Source organism: Pelodiscus sinensis, chromosome 5, assembly GCF_052426305.1.
Source record: "Pelodiscus sinensis isolate ZL-2025 chromosome 5, ASM5242630v1, whole genome shotgun sequence".
Taxonomy (NCBI): Eukaryota; Metazoa; Chordata; order Testudines; family Trionychidae; genus Pelodiscus; species Pelodiscus sinensis.
In genome coordinates this window covers 78,282,538-78,306,484 of record NC_143056.1, presented here as the reverse complement: position 1 = coordinate 78,306,484, position 23,947 = coordinate 78,282,538, and the positions used below count along the sequence as shown (strand labels likewise).

Sequence of the window (23,947 nt, the reverse complement as noted above, 5' to 3'; positions counted from 1 at the left end):
TACCCATTCCTTTCCTTTGGTGTCCTCTAGTCCTTCTTTATGGGAACTAATGAAGAACTTTTCTGTATGCACCCTCTCCACCCAACTCCTGTTTTTAGAGACCTCTATCCTGTCCCCCCTCCATCTCCTCTTTTCTAAGATGAAAAGTCCCAGTCTCTTTAGCCTCTCTTCATATGGGACCTGTTCCCAACCCCTGATCATTTTAGTTGCCCTCCCCTCTCCCAGCCTCTCACTTCCCCTCTCCCACCTCCTTTTCCCAGTCTCCCCCAGTTTTGTTCAATAAAGACAGATTCCATTTTGGAAGACATGTTATCTTTATTTTGTACATCAAGAAGAGGGGCTAGGGAAGGGTAAGTGGAAGGAGTGAGGGAGGAATGGGGCACGAGCCCCCGATGGGGAGGACTGGGCTGGCTCTGCGGGCTTCTGGGGGTGGAAGCTCTCCTGCAGCCCCCCAATTGCTCCCTCTCCCCAGATGGCAGCCTGCGGCAAGTGCAGCCGGGCTGATGGCCGAGTGGTGTGATGTGCCCAGTGTGGGTAGTCCGGGCAATCCATGCCAGGACTGCTTTGCAAGCGGGGCACGCTTGAGAACTGTCTTTCCGGGGTGGGGGTCGGGACCCTTTAAGCACAGCCCTCGGCTAGCCTGAGACAGCATCTCCACGCTCTAAGTCCTCCTCTGATGCCCTGCCGGCACTGCTTCCGGCCATCCTTAATCCCGGTTCAGGGTCCACTTAATGTGGACATGCTAATTCAAATTAGCAAAACGCTAATTCGAACTAGTTTTTTAGTCTGGATCCGTTAGTTCGAATTAGCTTAGTTCGAATTAACTAATTCGAACTAAGTTAGTTCGAATTAACGTTGTAGTGTAGACATACCCTAACTGTTGTTAATTAACTATTAACAATTATTAGCCCAGATTTACAGATTAGGAACTCAGATACAGAAAAACTAAGTGACTTGCCCAAGGTCATACAGAAATGCTGTGGATGTGTACAAAACTGAACCTCCCTTTCCTGAATCAAAGGCTAGCATCTTAATCAAGTGGCATCTCTTAAACTAAAAATCAAATTACACTCTGGTTTGAGAGTTACATTTCTGTAATGCTCTACACTTCTAATTGCAATCTATTGTAGGACAAGAGAAACACTTTTGTGGGACTTGTTAATATTCTAGCTGTAGGAATTTGAGGGAAACGGTGTAACCACTCCAACTATTGTTTGGTATGTATAGTACAGCTAACATGCTACCTCCTTAAGTGCCTAGAACATAACTCTATTATCATTCCTCTCTCCTATGCTTTGCTGGAGCTTATTCTTCCTTCCATCTTCTGTTCATAATAAACCTCAATCTGCTTGGGGCATCCTGGAATGGGTTTCATTTATAATAATGTATTTCTTCATATTTCTTCACTAACCTATTAAAACAATCAGCAAACAATGTTGAAAAAGTGTTCAGGATTTAGTCTGGTATTGGCATGGTAATGAGACATCTTCTTCACTTTATATCATTATCACCCAACTGTGAGGTCAATTTACAATGGTCCTGTGCAAGGGAAGTGACTGACGGCTGTTCTGATGCTGTATTTTGCATCCATTTCATCCTCACACTACAGATATAAATGGTGACACAAAGTGCAGGCACCAGTAATCTGGACCTTCTGTATTTTCACTGTAGTATACAAAGACAACCCAGTTAATAAAATATATTTCTGTGGATTACCTTCTCTTTTAGTCTTCTTCTATGCATTCCTGGGAAGGCTCAATGCACAGCCTTTAGGATTAAAGCATTCCTTTGTTCTGACTGGTGGGAAGAAGGTTTGCCTCTGTAGGATGACTTTCAGCACTAATAGTTTTATTAATGCAACACTATACTGATATAGATTTTTTTATATATAAAACCCACACAAGTACTTTCAAGAGAATGACAAAGAAAAGAGATTGTAGCAAGCAATGACTATTTGTACCTCATTGTGCAGCAACACTGGTACTTTTCAAATGTAGCATGAAGAGCTGACAGTCATCAGTCTGAGTCATGTATAGTGATATTTTCCCTTATCTTCACTTCTTGATGTGAAACAGCTCATGTTTCTTTCCTCCCCTGCCCCTCCACTTTGCTATCCCAAAATATAACTATTATATGATCTGGGGCACCTAGAATAAATTAGTGAGGTATCTGGTACAAATAATCATGACTGTTGTGGTGCATGGTCTTTTCTTTCTACTAAAATGTGAGATTCTATATAAGTTTTAGGATGAAAAAGATGAAACCAAACAAAGGAAAATTTAGATTGACAAAAAAATTCATAATGGTGTGATGTTTTCAGCTTAAGAATGGTTACCCTAGAGAAGTGATGGACGTCACTTTGATCAAGTTATCTGCTGAATTTGCATCAGGAAATATAAATACCAGAGACTATAACATAAACAATATTCCTGCAGTGGTTAAGAAGGCAAATGAGTTATTGTCTCATAGTTGAGGGCCAAATTTTTAAAAAAGCGACTTCTAAAATTTGTGCTTGTACAAGTTTTCATGACTAAACTCTTGTACATGTACAAACTGCATCCCAGCTTGTAAAGTTGGGTTGTTGGATTGAACTAATTTACAAGGGCAGCTGAAGTTTATGTGAACTAAAGCATGGAAACTTGAAAGTACAAAAATACCTACAGATGTTGGACAGCTAAGATAAAGTGGTTCTCACAATGAAGCCCCACAGAGTTCTTTCATCTCTAACTTCTGACTGTTTCCTTTTCATCATTGCCTTGCATATAATTTGCAAGGAAGTTTTAAGGTTTAAACCTGTTGAAAGTTATTTGAATTCTAAACATATTTTTATACTGCATTGCATGATCCTCAAGTCTCTCACTTTATAATAATAATTTATTGTATAGCCTTTCCTCATGGATTCTCACAATATTAAAAAGCCACTGGTTTTCTTGTAGATTACAACAGACTGACTTGTTTTTCTTAAAGAGAAGCCATAATAAGATAAATTAATTAAATCAGTGGCTTAAGTCACTTTCAAGAGACAAATAAACTGTTTATGCTCATATAGGAAACAATCTATGAGAATGAGGTGCAGAAATAATATAAATTCATTCTGAGTTATATATCCAGAGCTTTTGGTAATTTCTCTGGCATTTATTTTATACTGACCATTAGTAGATGGTCAGCCCTAAAAGCAGATGGCTGTACGTGAGACAGAACTATTTCTCTGATCCTAATGATAGGGATGCTATTACTGAGATCAATAAATTCAAAGCTCAGTTATTGTTAGGCTCACAGGGACACAATTGCACATTTATGAGATATCTGTTAAATGTGTTTTTTCCCGTCAGCACCATATCTTGTTCATTTGGGTGGCAACTGAAGTGCGCTGTAATATGCTGAATTAAGTGAAGGGCTAAATGAAGCAATTAATTCCATTCTCTCCAAGACAACGAAGATATCACACAGAATATAGAGTAGCTGGATTTTCAAACTTCCTGCTACTTGAGTGAGAGAATCAAATGTTATCATTCAATGTCTATCCAGGAGCCATTCCCCAATCCCACTCTATCTCACTGCGTACCAAATATTTGAACCTGCATATGGACCATCCAGTTGTGCTGCATATTGGGGAATTCTGTAGAAGCAAGGAAAGAATCACATGCCCAAACTCTGCTCCCTTTTTTCAATAGATCTACATTGGCTTTCCAGCTGTAAATTGGAGAAAGGATTTATTCTTTCTTTCTCAGTGATCCTGAGAACAAACATACCTCAGGCATGACAGCAGTCCAGCCATAGAATTCTACAAATCAGTCTTCATTTGTAAAACATTATGTAGGCCCTGGAGACTGCAGGTCTCAGTATGTATTGATCATCTCTAATCCAAGTGGAAGGTTGCTCAGCATGGTATGTTGAGAGCTGGAGTCCATCAGAACCTCAGAGCCATACCGAAAGTAAGAATGCTTGCAATCTGTTTCATCCCATGTCAAGAGGATGTGGCTTTCCAGCCCTGAGGCAAAATGATAGTGCCGCCTTTCGTGTTCCTGATCTGATGCTTCATGTTTACTCTTTGAATTTGTGGAAAGGCCTTTTGTATATTTTTTCCTTTGGATAGCCCTGTGCTTTTCTAGCCAAATAAGAATAATTTAAAGATAAATTAGTTCAGATGTTTCCGATTTAGAATCTAAAACTAAAGCAAAAGTGTTATCAACACACACACACACACACACACACACACACAATATGTTTGCAGATATTCAGAGCTGGTGTTTCAGTAATAGAAATAATGGAATTCAAACTTTCTCAACATTGTGGCTGCCCAGAGCTAGGACTTTGATTCAAGATCATTTCAGTTTTTTTGGTTACCATCTGATTAATCTGATAACCAATTTATTTAATCTAATCCATTTTAACCTAGTTCCCAGTCTATATCGATGAACAGTTATCTCTAATTTAGCAACTTTATAGGCAGACGGGCTTCCTGATCTGAGTGGGCTATAGAGAATGAATTCCTGAACTTCTCTTCTCACTCCTACAAGTAGCCCTTAGTGTCAGGGCTGGTGAACTTAAAAGTGAAAATCAGTGTGGGAGGTGCAGAGGAGAATGAATGCCTGTTGAAATTGAAGTACACTCTTGCTCCTGAAAGAACTCCATTCAGATCAGGCTGAGGTAATTAGCAAAGCTGTGGAGAAAAGTGAGTTTGCACTGTTACTATCCTTGCTGTACTGGATTTTTACTCAATAGAGAAGTTACAATTTAAGGATTACAACATTAGGAAGGGGTTAAGTTTACTACATTTTTTTCCTTTAAGGATCAATGAATAATTGATCCTTTTTGCTTGGCTGGGTTTTGCTTTGTTTTTATACAATTTCATGGGGCAACTAAATACAGCTTCATTGAGGTGTAGGATTTGTTTGTTTGTTTGTTTGTTTGTTTGTTTTTGAGAGAAAGAGAGAGTGAGAGAGAGAGCTGAAAGCAAAGCACCCTAAGAATTTTAATAAACTGTTCAGTGCAAATCATGCACAATCTAGTGGACATCAAAAAAACCCAGTACTTTACATTCTCCCAGCTGCTCTTTCATTGGCTTGTGGCCATGCCTTATATATTTGGAAAGAATGGGGTAGATGTAACCAAAAGTGTACACTGATATATTATCCATCAGTGTCTTCTGCACTGAAACATACAGAGAGAGAGCTTCTTGATGAGACAGCATAAAAGAACAAGCCCTTTAGGAGGCCTTTACAATCCACAGTTGTTCTTGTAAATGAACAACTACTATCTACTATCTTTTTCTCATCTTTTGGGTTCTATCATGTTAGTATTGGCAGACAGCTTTGGAAAGAGAATATCAGTGTTCGGGGCCTCTTGGACCTGTAGGAAGTTCTCCTATGCAAATGCAAATAAGGCCCTTCAACAGTGCTGCGGCAGTGCCCACATTCTCCACCACGCACGGCTACATCTCCCGGGCAGCAGGATGGTTAAGTCCCAGAATTAGCTGATGACAAAAGGGTGAGGCCCCTGCTTCTGAGGTCCCAGGCCTAGGAACTCCAGTCTCTTCTCTAAGTCTAGTTCTTAAGTTTGAGGTGTGGCCCCAAGAGTCGATTTCCCCCTCCTCAGTGGAAGCTCCCTTTGTGCCAGAGGGAGGAGTTGGAGGCATGCGTGGTTCTGTGGCTGACCCAGTAGACAGCTCTGGCTCAGGTCTGCAGACAGCTAAGGGAGATTAGAGAGGCTACCAAAATAAAAAACTCTATAATAATGGGGGATTTCAATTATCCCCATATTGACTGGGTACATGTCACCTCAGGAAAAGATGGAGAAATAACATTTCTCAATAGATTAAATGACTGCATCTTGGAGCAGCTGCTTGTTACAGGAACCGACAAGAGGACATGCAATTCTCGATTTAGTCCTGAGTGGAGCGCAGAGCAGGTCCAGAAGGTAACTATTACAGGACCGCTTGGGAATAGTGACCATAATATAATAACAATTAACATTCCTGTGGTGGAAAGGACACCTCAGCAGTCTAGCACTCTGGCATTTAATTTCAAAAAGGGAAATTAAACAAAAATGAGAAGGTTAGTTAAACAGAAATTAAAAGGCACAGTGACGAGAGCCAAATCCCTGCAAGCTGCATGGAAACTTTTTAAAGACACCATAATAGAGGCCCAACTTAAAAGTATATCCCCAAATTAAAAAAACATAGTAAGAGACCAAAAAAAGAGTCACCATTGCTTAACCACCATGGAAAAGAAGCAGTGAGGGACAAAAAGGCATCTTTCAAGAAATGGAAGTCCAATCCCAGTGAGATAAATAGAAAGGAACATAAACACTGTCAAATTAAGTGTAAAATTGTAATAAGAAAAAAAAAGATTTTGAGGAATAGCTAGCCAAAAACTCAAAAAGAAATAACAAAATGTTTTTTTAAGTACATTAGAAGCAGGAAGCCTACTAAAAAACCAGCGGGTCCCCTAGATAATGGAGATACAAAAGGAGCAATCAAGGACGATAAAGCCATTGCGGAGAAGCTAAATGATTTCTTTGCATCAGTCTTCACGGCTGAGGATGTTGGGGAGATTCCCAAACCTGCACCGTCCTTTGTGGGAGATGAATCTGAGGAACTGTCCTGGATTGAAGTGTCATTAGAGGAGGTTTTGGAACAAATAGAAAAACTTAACGTGAACAAATCACCAGGACTGGATGACATTCACCCAAGGGTTCTAAAAGAACTCAAATGGGAAATTGCAGAACTGTTAAGTGTGGTTTGTAGTCTATCCTTGAAATCAGCTTCCATTCCTACTGACTGGAAGATAGCTAACGTGATACCAATATTTAAAAAGGGCTCTAGAGGTGATCCCGGCAATTACAGACCGGTAAGTCTAACGTTGGTACTGGGCAAATTAGTTGAAACAATAGTTAAGAATAAAATTGTTAGACACGTAGACGAACATAATTTGTTGGACAAAAGTTAACATGGTTTCTGTAAAAGGAAATCATGTCTTACTAATCTACTGGGCTACGTCTACACTGGCCCCTTTTCCGAAAGGGGCATGTTAATTTCACAGGTCGTAATAGGGAAATCCGCGGGGAATTTAAATATCCCCCGCGGCATTTAAATAAAAATGTCCACCGCTTTTTTCCGGCTTTTAGAAAAGCCGGAAAAGAGCGTCTACACTGGCCCTGATCCTCTGGAAAAAAAGCCCTTTTCCAGAGGATCTCTTATTCCTACTTCAAAGGGCTTTTTTTCCGGAGGATCAGGGCCAGTGTAGACGCTCTTTTCCGGCTTTTCTAAAAGCCGGAAAAAAGCGGTGGACATTTTTATTTAAATGCCGCGGGGGATATTTAAATCCCCCGCGGATTTCCCTATTACGACCTGTGAAATTAACATGCCCTTTTCGGAAAAGGGGCCAGTGTAGACGAGCCCTTGGAGTATGTATACACTACAGCACTAATTCTAACAAACTTAATTTGAATTAGTTAATTCGAACTAAGCTAATTCGAACTAGTGCATCTAGGCCTAAAAAATTGTTCAAATTAGCATTTTGCTAATTTGAACTAGCATGTCCACATTGAGTGGACCCTAATCCAAGGTTAAGGCTGGCCGGAAGCAGTGCCGGCAGGGCATCAGATTAGGACTTATTGCGTGGAGCTGCTGTCTCAGGCTAGCCGAGGGCTGTGCTTAAAGGGACCTGACCCCAGCCCCGGACAGACAGTTCTCAGGGGTTCCCTGCTCGCTTGTCTAACTCGATGAGGGACAGCAAAGCAGTCCTGGCTTGGAGTGCCCAGAATGCCCACACTCGGCACATCACAGCACTCGGCCCTCAGCCCGGCTGCACTTGCCACAGGCTGCCATCCGGAGGAGAGGGGGGTCAATCGGGTGGCTGCAGGAGAGCTTCCACCCTGAGGAGCCTGCAGAGCCACCCCAGCCCTCCCCATCGGGGGCTTGTACCCCTTTCCTCCCTCACCTCCTTCCACTTACCCTTCCCTAGCCCCCCTTCCTGATGTACAAAATAAAGGACACAAGTGTTCAAAAATAGAAACTCTCTTTATTTAACAAAACTCGGCGTCGGGGGGGGGGATTAACCTCTGGGGAGACTGGGAAAAGGAGGTGGGAGAGGGGAAGAGAGAGGATGGGAGAGGGGAAGGCAACTAAAATGATCAGGGGTTTGGAACAGGTCCCATATGAAGAGAGGCTAAAGAGACTGGGACTTTTCAGCTTACAAAAGAGGAGACTGAGGGAGGATATGATAGAGGTCTATAAAAGCAGAAGTGGTGTGGAGAGGGTGCATAAAGAAAAGTTCTTCATTAGTTCCCATAATAGAAGGACTAGAGGACACCAAATGAAATGAATGGGTAGCAGGCTTCAAACTAGTAACAGAAAGTTGTTCTTCACAAAGCAAAGAGTCAACCTGTGGAACTCCTTGCTGCAGGAGGCTGTGAAGGCTAGAACTAGAACAGAGCTTAAAGAGAAGTTAGATAAATTCATGGAGGTTGGGTCTATGGAGTGCTATTAGCCAGGGGGTAGGAATGGTGTCCCTGGCCTCTGTTTGTGGAAGGCTGGAGATGGATAGCACAACACAAATTGCTTGGTCATTGTCTTCGGTCCATCCCCTCTGGGGTACTTGGTGTTGGCCACTGTCGGCAGACAGGCTACTGGGCTAGATGGACCTTTGGTATGACCCAGTATGGCCATTCTTATGTTCTAAGCTCAGGGTCGGGGGTCTCACTGGACCACCCTGATTTTCATGCAAACCTGCTCCTGGGTAGCCAGGCTGGCAGCTCTCCTGCCCTAGATGGCCACTTTCCTGTGCCTAGTGCAGATGTCGTGGATGAGGTCCAGGTGCAGGGTCTGCTGGCTGGGCGCTGGCAGGCTTGCACCTGGCACAGGCACTGTAGCCAGACCGTGCCTCTTTAAGAAGAGTTTCCCTGGTGGTGCCCAGAGTGACCACCAGGGAAAGCTGGGGAGGGCTAGCCTCCCACTAGTTCGAATTAATTGGCCACACAGCCCTTAATTCGAACTACTTAATTCGAACTAGGCGTTAGTCCTCGTAGAATGAGGTTTACCTAGTTCAAATTAAGCGCTCCGCTAGTTCGAATTAAGTTCGAACTAGCGGTTTGTATGTGTAGTGCCTATTAAAGTTAATTCAAACTAACGTCTGTTAGTTCCAATTAACTTTGTAGTGTAGACATACCCTTAGAGTTCTTTGAAGGGGTTAACAAACATGTGGACAAGGGGATCCAGTAGATATAGTATACTTAGATTTTCAGAAAGCCTTTAACAAAGTCCCTCACCAAAGGCTCTTGTGTAAATTACATGGCCATGGGATAAGAGGGAAGGTCCTTTCATGGATTGAAAACTGGTTAAAAGACAGGAAACAAATGGGTATATAAATGGTAAATATTCAGAATGGAGAGGGGTAACTAGTGGTGTCCCCCAAGGGTCAGTCCTAGGACCAATCCTATTCAACTTATTCATAAATGATCTAGAGAAAGCGACAAGCAATGATGTGGTAAAGTTTGCAGATGATACTAAACTGTTTAAGATAGTCAAGACAGAAGGAGACTGTGAAGAACTTCAAAAAGATCTCACAAAACTGAGTGATTGGGCAACACAATGGCAAATGAAATTTTATGTGAATAAGGGTAAAGTAATGCACGTTGGAAAAAATAACCCCAACTATATATATAATATGATGGGGGCTAATTTGGCTATGACAAACCAGGAAAGACATCTTGGAGTTATTGTGGATAGTTCTCTGAAAACGTCCACACTGTGTGCTGCAGTGGTCAAAAAGGCAAATAGAATGTTAGGAATTATTAAGAAAGGGATAGAAAATAAGACACAGAATAACTTACTGCCCCTGTATAAAACTATGGTATGCCCACATCTTGAGTATTGCATACAGATGTGGTCCCCTCACCTCAAAAAGATATTTTGGCCTTGGAAAGGGTTCAGAAAAGGGCAACTAAAACCATTAGGGCTTTGGAACAGGTCCCATATGAGGAGAGGCTAAGCAGCTGGGACTTTTCAGTTTGAAAAACAGGAGACTGAGGGGGGATATGATAGAGGTATATAAAATCATGAGTGGTGTGGAGAGGGTGAATAAAGAAAAGTGATTCATTAGTTCCCATAATAGAAGAACTAGAGGACACCAGGCGTGTAGTCAACCTGTGGAACTCCTTGCCAGAGGAGGCTGTGAAGGCTAGAACTATAACAGAGTTTAAAGAGAAGCTAGATAAATTCATGGAGGTTAGGTCCATAAAAGGCTATTAGCCAGGGGGTAGAAATGGTGTCCCTGGCCTCTGTTTGTCAGAGGCTGGAGATGGATGGCACAAGAGAAATCACTTGATCATTATCTTTTGTCCACCCCCTCTGGGGCACCTGATAGTGGCCACTGTTGGCAGACAGGCTATTGGGCTAGATGGACCTTTGGTCTGACCCAGTACAGCCATTCTTATGTTCTTATGTTCTTAGCTCCTGTCTCTTCACTGACCAGCTCCCTACTGAGCCAGGCTCCTTTCTTTTATCCTCCCTCCAGGCCTGGCATTGGCTACAGATATAATGTGGTGGGCTAGTTAGGCAAAAAGGCTTTGTTTAGCCCTTGCATTGCCAGGCCCTCATCTCACTCCCTCATGAGCCATTTTGTGCTAGCCATGTTCTACAGCGTATTTTAAAGGTGTAAGTTGAGAGGTACTTCTCCAGTAGAAAATGTGGCCACAACCCCAGAACACCATCTGTACTTGTGTGATTTCAGTAAGGCTCCTAGATCCTGCTTAGATACCTTACAATGCCTGGCTAATAATTGTATAGTTATCACTGCTGTCAGTCATTCATGTTAACTAGATGTTATTGGAATGAAGAATTTATTTTGTTCATTTCTAGCTCCTGCCTGAGCCACCTCTGCAACAGGTTACAGAGCACTTCCCTCATAAAATATCCTTAGTATATGGTTTGGCATAGCTGATGTTGCCTTCCCCTGAAAACAGTGCACCAGATTAATTACACAGACTCAATTACCTCCTTGTAATGGTAAATTCAGCACCAAGGACAGCAAAGAACAGCTGCCACAATGTTGGGCTTCCCTGCATCATAACTGACTGTCTTCCAGTTCGCACACCTCATGCTGTTTTGCCACTCGCAGAGATCAAGAAGAATGAATAAATCAGAATACTACAGCAGGAGCACCACATACTGGGACAACATCATCCCTCCAGGTTACTTTTATTTAAGCTGCTAGTCAACTTTAATGCAGCTACCTTTTGCTTTCATGTGGCATCATGACAATACCCGTCCACACTCTGATTCAAACAGGTTTAATTAAACATTGACATTCTACGGTCTCTGTGTAGGATTAGCTGTTATTTGGTTTTCCTTCTGCCATTAGCGGAATATGTAATGAGTACCAGTGAGGTGTGGAAATAGTCCTGCTGATGAAGCAACACATTTTATTATTCATCCATGGCTTCAGGTAACAGAAAATGTCTCCCTTCTTCCCTTTTGACCCATGGTATATTGCCTCTAGGCACAAATATACTGTGAAGGTTATCTCATAGCCATGGAAGTGATGTATAGCTCCAGTTGAATTATGAGAAATAGCCTCCTGACAATTATTTATTCAATCATCGATAAAACAAGTGATTAGAAATATACCATGATAAATTATTTTTCTCACCACCACATGCCCATTTCCATTCATATTCACAAGGTAACATTGTTGAATGTTAGGAAGAATTATATGCAGAATAGAATATTAAGGGCACATTCAAGCAAGTTAATTTCCAGGACGTTAGTTTTCCAGAATTTCCAAATTTCCAATTAAAAGTTCATCCAGTATCTCTTTGATATCTATAATACTGCCTCTAATTATGGTTTTATCATCACTCATGAGCTAAATAAGGTCAGGTATGATTGGTTTTTAAATGACAGACATGCGAGAAAAAACTAAAGGTGATGGACTATTAAAGATGCTCTTGTTCTTCTGCTTGGTCAATTCTGCACCAAAAATAAACTAAAATAAAAATTCTGCACACAATATTTTTCAAATTCTGCAAAACTCTGCAAATTTTATTTGCCAAAAATAAATGTGGAGGCTCCAGCATGGCAGTGGGAATCACAGGCTGCCTGGAGGTAGGCGATCATGCTGCTGCACTCATCCTGGGAAATTGTCTTGATGGTAAGGTTGTGCCTGAGCCTGACACAGTGCAAGGACTGGGCCACCTGTGGAAATGCCCCAGGGCCCTGTCCCTCTGTGCCAGGTACACTAAGTGTGGGTGTGCAGGCTCAGCCAAGCTTAATTTGTGGGATTGGAAAGGTTCTGTGAGAGACAATCTGGGCATGGGTGGCTGATTGTGGGGGTGGAGTGGGATACACAGAGACTCATTGAGGGGTTCTGGGTGAAAGGGTCATGTGACTCTTCAGTTGGGTCCAGATGGAGTTAGCTAGGGCTCAGCAGGGGGTTATGGCTGTGGAGTGATGGGACTTGGTGAGGGGTCTGGATGGAAGGCGTCTCTAGAGAAGGGGATGAGGTTCAACAGGGGGGTCTGAATATAGAGGAGTTCAGATTCTCAGGATCTGGGCAGATGGGGGAACAGCCCATTCAGTTGCTGAGGGACTAGCAGTTGAGCCCTATGCAGGGTAGGACACACAGGCTAGGTAGATTCCCAAGCCCCACCACCCAGCCACTGCACTGGTTTACTCTCTACAAGCTGGTGCAGGTACTTGAAATGATGCACCCATGCTGCAGGGGAGGGGCACATGACTTCTCTTACAAAATCCTTTTGCTTCCCTTTCAGTCATTTTTCTGAGAGGAAGCAAAGAAATCTGTGAAAAAAATGAATTTGGCAAGCAAGTAGTGGACCAGAATTCCCCCAGGGATATCTTTGCTCTGTGTCACCATGGATCCAGTGCCCTAACATGTTGTGAGGGGAACTCATTGTGCTGCTTAGAATGCTAGATTCCTGAGTGGAGATGGCTGGGAATGAACTGACAAATGACTTTCATTTAGAAAATGCTGATATGCCAAACCCAGAATGTTCCCTAGAAACATTCTTGTGACTAATTTCTGCCAAATTACAGACAGGGTTCCAGTGAAATCTGGCCTACTCTGGTTTACTTTGGAAACCTGCCTGATTTCATGCCAGCTTATTGGGTGGGCTGAGAAATCCAGCGTTGCAGGGTCTACAGCCAATGTCATGTGAACTGCTTCAGAATTGGGGATCAGCCTGGCACTCCTGAGAGACTTAATTCTGGATTAGGTTCTCAGGGCTTCTAGATTCCCTGCTCTGTGATGGGGAACTTCCTGGGGAGTTGGATCATCTGAGAGGTCCTTAGGAGTGGAGGAGTCCCTGGGAATTGGACAACATGAAAGACCCCCAGAATGATCTAAAGCAAATAGCTGCTCAGTTTCATTGTGAATAAATAATATTTTTGCTTTCCAAAATGAAATTTCAATATGAAATATTAACATTTCAAGTTGCTGTTCTTTTTCCAAATGTCAAAATTGTCCACATGATGGACACTCTGGTTAGGTCTATACTGCCCCCATTTTGTGCAAAAAATATGCAAAGGAAGCAAAGCATGGAATATCGCCACACCTCATTTGCATAATTAATGAGGCTCTGTTTTTGCGCAACCCCCCCCCCTTGCACAAGAACCGTTCTTCCGCATTTTTTTAGGAAGAACGGCTCTTGCACAAGAGGGGGTTTTTGCACGAAAAGGAGCTGTGTAGAAAGGAGCTGTGTAGAGGCTGTGCAAAAGCCTCTTGTGCAAAAACAGAGCCTTGTTAATTATGCAAATGAGGTGCAGTGATATTCCATGCTTTGTCTCATTTGCATATTTTTTGCACAATACAGGGGCAGTGTAGACATAGCCCCTAAGTTTTAGCCATCCATGGGGGTCATTAAAGATACTACAACATTTTTTTTTATTTTTCAACAGTTATTCACCTGGTAACCAAGCTAAAATATAATTTTGTAATTATGTTTTGCCTACCAAATTGTCCAAGCAAATACCTCTAGAGACAACAGTTTTAGGTTCCTGGGAAAAACAAAAATGCTACTTCTTGCCGGCTGTTAAGCAGCACTGGTAAACCTCTACCACTGAAGGGTATGGTTCAGTTGTTGGTGAAGAGATTTCTACATAACAATTTTGGACATATTTTGATGAAAAGTTCTATATGAATACAACTTCTGGATCTTGTTGTATATATGTATGACTTAAAAGCCTATAGCTGCTTTCATATTATAATGCCAATAAAAGATGCATGGGAGTCATTAGCTCACATGAGCCAGTCATTACTTCTCTAAGAAATTCTCTGCACCTCTATCATTGTAGCTTATATGGGAGTATTACAGTGAGATGTAATGTAATTTCTATTGTAGCTGGTTACCCATAGTATTTTGGGAAAAAATCAGTTTAGGGCGACTGATATGTAGCTGTGATTAGAAAATATTAATATAAACTGCTAGAAAGAAAAAAAGCTTCACTGAGCGCCGGTTGAAATGACTTCACAGTAATGCCTCCCTGACCTGTTGATTGTGATTTAGAAACGTATCTTCCCACTGACTTGGGTTTTTCCCCTTCTTATCTTCAGATCAGAAGATTAGAAATACATACAATTTCCCAAGTCATGAACTGAAGCTATATATGGGGAAGGAAGAGAAGGAAAGATAAAGTGAATATGTCAAGGGTAACCCTGTGAATGCAACAGTCTCTGAGGTTCCTGAATTATGACATTGTATGGTCTAGAAGCTAAAACAAATATTTCATTGCAATAACATTTGGCCTAGTAGTTAAAGTAGTGGCATTGCCTCTGTAAGTTCAGGAATTAAACTTCTGGGTTATATAGCAAACTTTGAAAAAGAGATACTAGTCAAAGCAACTGCCCTCTCTTTATTTGAGTTTGTGCATATATAACATGAGTACAGCAAGTAGAAAATGGGTGATGACATATTTGAGAAAATCACTCTCCTTACTTTTTGTCAAATTCAAAATTCTGACAAAAATGTATTCACATGTTCAGTTTTATCAACCCTCTGTCAAAATGAATTTAATACTTTGACAGTCTGAACACTCAGGAGAAATGCCATTCAAGAACATTAAATGAACACCTCAAAAAAATCCCACATTTTTTTGCTCTAGAATTTGGGTGGGAGTAAATTAATTTGTCCTTTTGCATTCTCTTTTTTTATAATACTCTAGCAAATGAGTTATAATGGAAACAGCAGATAGGAGGTTGATGGGAGAGAATATTCTTGGAAAATATATTTCAAACTTGTGCAAGCTTTTATTCATTTTTCACCAAATGCTTGAGTTCTCTGGTTCAAAACTGCCATAACCAGACTAAATTAATTTAATAGAATTGGCCACTATGAAAGATTCTTTTAGCTCTGTCTCCACATCACTTTTGATCACTCTTGAAAAGGAGGGGGCAAGCGTGTGTTGGAAGTTTGGATAGCTACTGTATGTGCTCTGCCTGTTCTCTGGGTGAAGTGCCCTGTAGTCTCCAGTACTCTAAATCCAGGAAATTTCACCATTACAAGCACTGCCCAAGTTACAAACATCTGATTTGTGAACATCCATCCATACAGACAAAAGCTCACCTGCAGCCTCTGGGGAGCAGGCAAGAGTGATATGAGCATGGGTTGGAGGGACCAGGAGACAGTTGCATAGTCAGCAACTGGAATGGAGTGGCACTTTGAGGGGGAAACTGCCACTTCTCTCCAGCTAATGACTTCATGGCTGCTCCCTTCTCCTCTAGAGTCCTCCGGTCCTTGCTTGTGCCACTTTCTGCCTCCTGATGAGTGGGGGCTGGGTGCAGCCCACATGGGCGGGAGAATGGCTGGGGGTTCTGAGGATTGCTAAAGCTGGCACAGCACCTGTGGGGAGAATTGCCCAGAAGTCCTCTTCGAAATCTCCACCTACCTGCTCATCCTCCTCTACTTAAGCCTGCCTTTCTTTAAGATCCAGAGTTCAGGGTCAACTAAGAACACATACAGTATTTCTACTATTTTTCAGTGTAAATATACAGTATTCCAGTTACATTTGTGGATTATCCTGGGAAACTAACAACCATTTATAACATTATTTCTATGGAAAATTGCATTCCAAATTCCAAACAACCAACTTACAAAAAAACTTTTGGAACATAACCCGTTCGTAATTTGGGGACTTTGTGTACTCAAATTGAGTATTTTTAAAGTAGAGATATTAAAACCCTTTGTGCAGTAGCAATTGTTTTGAGAATCCATTCCAAGTTGGCAAGGAACTGTGAACATATAGTTTTAAACATTTCAGGCTGCACTTCTACATCGTTAATTAATTGTGAACTTAGAGCTTGAAATGTAGCATTCATTATTGAACAATTTTAAAAATGAAACTTGCACAACAAAACCTGGGAATTCTTGTTCCAGCATTTTGAAATGCCGCCTGAGCAATGACCTCTGTATCTCTGACTTTCTTCTCCATAAGGATACCCGGTTCTCCTAATTGGACTTCTCATTTAGGCCATGTCTACACTAAGAGATTATCTTGCATTTATTAAGTTTGACTTCTGGGCACCTGATTTTACAAATTCAAAGAAGTGACTTTCACTACAGGGAAGAATCAAATGTAGTCTGAGGTAGCACATTCACATTAATGGGGCCTACATCAGACTCAGAGCCCTAGGAAGCACTCTGAAGAGATGTGGAAGGTGTCCCAGAGGCCAATTAGTTTGAATTAGCAGCATTGGAGCATCTACACTAATGTTATTTCTGACTTACAAGTTCAGGAATAGCGTTACTCCTAGTGAAAAGCAGGACTACAGAGTTTGAATTCCATGGCCCCTTACTCCCAAATAACAGGCTTTGTAGTGTGGAAGCATCACTTAGAAAATTGACATGGGGGGATGTAATTTCAGACTAAGGTCCTAGTGTAGACCAGGCCTCAGTAACATCTACTCTCCCTTCCTGATCCTGTGGCCTCAGTGGTGGCTTGGGATTTCTCCTCTTCTTCTCTGACTGATTTCAAACCCTCCCCCCCCCCCCACAAACACACACACTTGATTTTAGTCCTCACCTTCCCTCTTCCACCAACTGGCTTTACCTCTTTTCTGTTAATCTCACTTTGATGGTTGGCTTTCTTTTCTCACCTTAACCCTATATATTTATCCTGGAGATTTAAATGTCTTTACTGTACTCTTGTCATTAATGAGATGAGACCTCCATGACAAAAATAAATCTCCTCACTCAGTCACCACTTTTGGGTTGATTCCTCCACTAACTGTCCTCCTCACTCTCTTAAACTGCTAGTTGTTCAGGTTCTTTAATCTAAGAATTCCAGATAGGGTAGAATAGCAGTCAGTGAATTTTAAACTTATTAAATGATGGCTCTTTTCAATTCATGAAGCCTTCGCAGACCAATCTTGATTCCGAATTAATTACTTTATTTCATTGGCTGCTAGTATCTTTACTTACATTGTCAGATGCATTACACAAACACAGCAGTAGATCCAGAGTCTGGAGGGTGACAGAAGCATTTCCAATCCAGGGAGCTGACTTCACTCTCAAGGCTTCTCATTGTTTGTGTGCTCTGCACTGTGCTTTATGACAGTTCCTCTGACTAACACTTCACACAATGAATAATAATGTGTCATAGCTGCATCTCATCAGACCTTCACTCTCACTCCTACTTCTTAGCCTAACAAACTCCTCTACTCCCACACTGGTGCGAGACAAAGAGCCAACATATATTTACATTCAACCAAAGCAAGGAATCCCTTTGCATATCACCTACAATCCACAGGCCTCATCCCATTAGTAAGAGTAATTTTCTTATAACAGTGGAAGTGGAGGGTGCTCAGCAGTTTTTTTTTAATCAGCACTCCCATGGTAAGGGTGAGCACAATCCAGAACAAACAGAGTGGTTGTTGGTTCATTGCACTTGGGATGCATAATGAAACAGGTGTTGAGGATTTTTTTTAAGAGCGGGAGAGTGCTTAAAATCGTATGTTCCTTGCATCCACAAATAGCTGCATATACTTCCAAGTACATTGAATCTTTTTGTTTGCTGCCAAAGGCAAAATACCTCTGCACACTCTTCCCATACCAAGTTCTTTTGCTGACCAGAAAGTAGAACTACTGCATTTTAATCCCTTGTGCACAGTATCCCACCTCATCATTCTGCATGCTTATAATGTGCTAATTATATTCTGCTAGAAGGAAATAAGATGAACACCTTCAAATGACAAGAAAGGCTGGGGCAGGGGGGAGGAAAGACTCACCATTGTCCTCATATAATTAAGATGACTTGAAAGTTACTGATTATCATTCAGAAACCGCAGGATAGGCTATATTAGCAAACAAACCAAAAGCATTCTTGTTTCACAGAGTATCCAGGATGCATAGACATTAAAGGGAATTAAGTACCTAACTCAATTAGACACTTTCGTAAACCTGCAAATCTGTGCATGTAGCCACCTAAATCTACTCTATATAGGAGTTTGTCTGTCTTTCTGTCCATCTGTCTATTTGTTCAAGAATTCCTCCTAAACAGTAAGAGCTAGGAACTCCAAATTTGCTATACAGCTTCCTCTTATCATAACTTAAAGCAAGGTAATGGTTTGTTTGGGTCAGGAATGTGGGATATACCTAGAATTGTGATGATTATCATAAAGCCATACAGAAAAGAGACTGAATTACCAGACAGGTAAAAGGGGCTGTCAGGGAGCACTCTCACCCCTGCCCATCCAAGACTGCCCTGAACCACCACCACCCCTCAAGTGCTCTTTAGGGAGCACAGAAGGGCTGATGCTCCCTCCACTTGATTTGTATGGGAATATTGTTAGCTGATCCCCTTCCTCATAGAGCCAGGGGAAAGTGCATGCCTTGCTGCATTCTTCACACTGGCTGGGGAGCATGGGGGCAGATGAACCTGAACATGCTCCAACTGGGGCACATGCACCCCTTCCCCGTCTGTGACCACTGGAGCTGCCACAGCTATAGGAAGGTGCTTCTCATCTGACCCCAAGCTGCTGCAGTGAGAGAGGGTTGGGGTTGTCCTCTTTCCCCAGGGCAGCCTGCATACTGAACCCCTCAACCCCAGCCCCACCCCAGAGCAATAATTTAAATGAAGAAAAAAATTAATTGAGTTAAGTACCCAAGCAACTCCAGGTAAATCATCTAGTACCTTTATAAATATGATATAAAGGCTTCATTTAGGCTAGGTCTACACTAGGGGATAAGTTTGAATTAAGATATGCAACTCCAGCCACATTAATTGTGTAGCTGGAGTTGAAGTATCTGAAACTGCATTTTGGTACTGTCCACAAAGCAGGATGTTGATGGGAGCACACTCTCCCTTCGACTTCCCTTAGTGCTCATAGAAGCAGGACTATCAACACTGATGGAAGTGCCCTTTCAGGTCCAATTAGTGTGTCTTCATTAGATCTGCTAAATTCAAAACCCAAAAGATCTATTGCAGCAGCTTCAGTCTTCTCTGTAGTATAGATAAGCTCTTGGAGAGGTAAAAGAGTTAACAGAGGAAATAAGTGAGTTTCTTAGTTGCGATATGTCAGATTTGAAAGAAAATTTTGAACCTAAAAAGAAACCCAATTTTAAATGTTGCTCACTATAACCCTGATCTTCCAAAGGGCCACCTCTTACATAAAATAAGGTGCATAAATGTTTTCAGGATCTATATAAGTCTAGAGATGGGAAGAGATAATCTCAGTAATAAATTCAAGGACTGGCCCACAACTACTGTGGCTCTAGTCTTATCCTTATTAATCAAATTTTTCATTGTAAAGATCAATGTTGAGTGATTATCACAAGTCAAAAGCTAAGTGATGGACTTGGTTTTTTTTAAAAATACCAGATGTTTGGAATGTTCTTATATAAAACTGATCTCATGCAATTGTGTTACTCCTGTGAGATCTTGTAAATAAAGGTTATACAAAAATGCAAAGGTAAGCATTCTGGAGATAGGCTCACACAACAAATAAACAAACAAACAGTAAAGAAAGAACTTGGATCTAAAGCTGTGCAGGAACTAGAATTTCTATTTCACCAGAGATATTGCAAATTTCTAAATTTGTTTTCATTCCAAATTGGAAAGAGAAAGCCCCATTTCAAAATTTAAATCAAAACATTTGGTTTTATGTTGTTGAAATGGAATCTTATCCAAATGTTTTCTTCTCTTTTTTCCCCCAAAATAAAGATTAATTAAAATTCACACATTCCTCTAAAATGATAGAGTGATTTTGATGAAATAGCATCTTCCAATTAAAAGATATTCTGATAAATTTTTTCAACCAGCTATACATCCTAGTTTTGGGAAAAGCTCAGAATAGATCTGAGCTCTACAATGAGTCAAAAAGAAGATTGGATTCATATTCACCTGAAATTGGGGAAAATTCTGATCTGGAATCAGACATGAACATTACAGCCCAGTGTTATGTCTAATGTAACCTGCTTGGTTTTGGGTGTCAGCTTGGAGAACTTTAATTAGGCCTGATTTTCAGAAAGTGATGAGCTTCTAATTGGAGACACCCAAAATCTCTAGCACTTCTGAAAATTTGAGCCAACATGTTTAGTTTCCTGAGAAGCAGTAGCATTCCTTCCCATTGTCAAAAGACTGTAAGTGCTATAGTATATGGTATTGTCAGTTCATTCTAATCTACTACACAGCTCTGAAGTTTATCAGCATTGTAAAATAAATTGCACACTACTGAACCAATGAAGTGGAAACCATATATAATAGCAAAGAAACGCAATTCCACTTTTTATGATGTACAGAAAAAAACAGTTCCTTCATGGAGTGAGAGATGCTCAGATTCCTACTTATATGAACCAAGCTCAGACATTCTCACATCTCAGACTACGCTTTCCTGCATTTTTGTGTAACCAACATGTGCAAGTTTGTAATATTTGTGTTTCTTTCTTTGCAGTTGTGGATGCCCTCTTCATTACCAGAAATCATCCCCTTACAAGGCAGCCCTTCTCTAGATCTTGAAGATCAGATCTGATTTGTTAAGGTAGGAAAATGTGTCATGTTGCACCAATCACAATGGGAAAGGAAATGGTGGAGACAGTAAAGGTATGTCTACACTACCCCGCTAGTTCGAACTAGCAGGGGTAATGTAGTCATCCGCAATTGCAAATGAAGCCCGGGATTTGAATTTCCCGGGCTTCATTTGCATAAAGCCGTCCGGCGCCATTTTTAAATGCCGGGTAGTTCGAACCCCGTGCCGCGAGACTACACGCGGCACGGAGTAGCTAGTTCGGATTAGGCTTCTAATCCGAACTAGCTGTACTCCTCGTGGAATGAGGAGTACAGCTAGTTCGGATTAGGAAGCCTAATCCGAACTAGCTATTCCATGCCGCGTGTAGCCGCGCGGCACGGGGTTCGAACTAGCCGGCATTTAAAAATGGCGCCGGACGGCTTTATGCAAATGAAGCCCGGGAAATTCAAATCCCGGGCTTCATTTGCAATTGCGGATGACTACATTACCCCTGCTAGTTCGAACTAGCGGGATAGTGTAGACATACCCTAAGGGAAGAAAAAAAAAGAGTATTAAAATAATGACATAATACATTAAAGCCTTATGTATTCTTATCACTTTCACAAACCTGGACTGAAGAGGTTTCCGATCCTATTATCTATGGACATACATTGTAGAAGGACAACAGTTCACAACAGCTAGTTCCTATTATGTCTTTTTAAAGAACCTTGTCTTAGCAGTATCAATATGTAACCCACACACCTCCTAAGTGTGGTGTCTGTCCCATGCAATGGTACTAAAATCAGTTAGAGATTAATGAGACTGCCAGTGGCTTTTAGCTCATGCAATAGAGGTTCATGCATTTGTAACAGCAACAGATCCTAGGCTTCGCAGGGCAGGATCAAACTGAACCTCTGAAGCTAGGCCCTCAAACTTCTGGCAAGTGGGCCACCTACAGGTAAGAGCATCTTTGTAATCCAGCCGGGGAGACCTGGTGGCCCAGGAGAGCATTTCCACACCCATCATTCAAGCCTCACCTGTTCCTGCCACTGCCTTACCCTCTCCCACCCCATGCCACCCATCCCCCAAATGAAGTAGTATGAGTGAGCCCACCAAGCATGCTCTGCTTCCCCATGGCTCCTGCTGCTGTGAAGAATGTAGCAGGTCCAGCTGCTGCTGCCACCCTGCTCCAGGCCCTCCCGGTAATCCCTGAGGCCAAGTCCCTCAGGGGATGGAGTGCCATAGGAAAGGGTGGGGCAATTATGGGAAGAGTGAGGCTTGGAGTACAGGTTCAAACATGCTCCAGGCTGCCACATCTCCCATGCCAGATGGCAAATATGCTCCAACTGTAAATGGCCCACCGCCTGGGAATTTGCAACACCTGCTTTATGGCATGAACTAAAAGCCGCATGGCAATTAGCTAAGACTATACATGACTCATTTATTTCCAGATGATATCAGTGCCACTACATGGGACATACATATACACCTATATTGAGTATATTCTCCTTGCTCTCTCCAGAGTGTATGTTCAAATATTTTCTCTACAGAATACTCTGTGTGTTTTATTACACATAATCTATATTCTAATCTTAATATGTCTATCTAAAACAAAGCTAGTAGCATGATTCCAGAACCTTCTTTTAACCTCTGTGAAACCCAAATGTTTTAAATACATTGTAGTTTCAGGAATATATGTCAACGCTAAAGCTAATTTGATTTCTGAACACTAGAAAACAATGCTGCCTATATTTGAAGAAAAGAAGAGAGAGAAAATAAAATAACCCATTGTGGAAATGGGCTGTGTTTCTCTTCCTGAAGAATAGCTGTTTTTTTTATCTTTTTGACTGTCATGGATGATCAGGCATTGTAAACACGAGGCCTAACTTTTCTTTCACTTACATAGCTATAAAAAAGGAGTAAACTACATATTATGAGATTTCCTGTACCTTCTTCTGAAGTATCTGTTACTGACTCCTCTCATTGTTCTGATCTGGAATAACAACTCATTGTAAACAATTGTTATGGGAGTGGAAAAACAGAAAAGTGAAAGAATAAGCCAGCAGTGCGCAACCCATGCAGTCGCAGCTCTCTTCCTGGGAGGTCATATCCAGGCCAGCCAGTATTTTCTTTTCCTGGCTCTGGAGGTTATGAATGAAAAAAACGTTGAGCACCACTGGAATAAACTACAATATAGGCCAATGTGGGAAAACCCAGAGCAATTAAGATTAAGACTGTTCTGTTAACTATATTCAGAGCCTCATGTCTTTCTTCATTGTTAATACAATAGGGCCAAATAAGACCAGCACTCAGTTTTCAATGAGTGACCACTCAGACAATGAACTGCTAAAGTACAGCATGGTATATAGCATACATAGATCTCAAAGTGTTTAACAAAATCAAAAGCTGGCATGCCCTAGGAACTAGCATCACTGTGTCTTGAGGCTACATCTACACTGCAGCCTTTTGTCGGCAGAGATAATGCAAATGAAGCGCTCATTAGAATTTGTCGTGCTGTCACTTGCATATTCTCTGCCGATGCTTTTTGCGAAAGAGGGTTTTGTGCAAAACCAAGCAGTATAGACGGGGCCATTTTGTGCAATTCCCCCCCCCCCCTCAGCCCCCGCCCTTTTGCGCAAGATCCCTTGTGCTTCAAAAAAGGAGGTATACAGGATCTTGAGTAAACGGGTTTTTTTGCACAAAACAGCCCCATCTGCACTGCTTCTTTTTGCACAAAAACCGCTTCTACAAAAAGCATCGGCAGAGAATATGCAAATGACAGTGCGACAAATCCTAATGAGCACTTCATTTACATTGTCTCTGCCGACAAAAGGCTTCAACATAGACTTAGCCTTAGTAGTGTGAAAAATCCATCCTAGTGTCCAATTCATTTATTGATGCTGCCTCCAGAATGGTGCTGTTAGACAACAGTGTACTGTCCACGTACATTATACTTAGGTCTGACTGAATTTGATTATTTTTGTATTGAC

At 41.6% G+C, this 23,947-nt stretch overlaps 1 long non-coding RNA gene across 1 annotated transcript in view; it reads left to right on the top strand.

Moving 5' to 3' along the window:
- The window catches only part of LOC149524340 (uncharacterized), a 366,734-nt gene extending 345,743 nt beyond the window's left edge, over positions 1-20,991 (top strand). The window contains exon 3 of the long non-coding RNA XR_016349564.1: positions 20,904-20,991. This is a non-coding gene — a long non-coding RNA (uncharacterized LOC149524340). The remainder of the gene's footprint in view (positions 1-20,903) is intronic.
- The last annotated feature ends 2,956 nt before the right edge of the window (positions 20,992-23,947 follow it).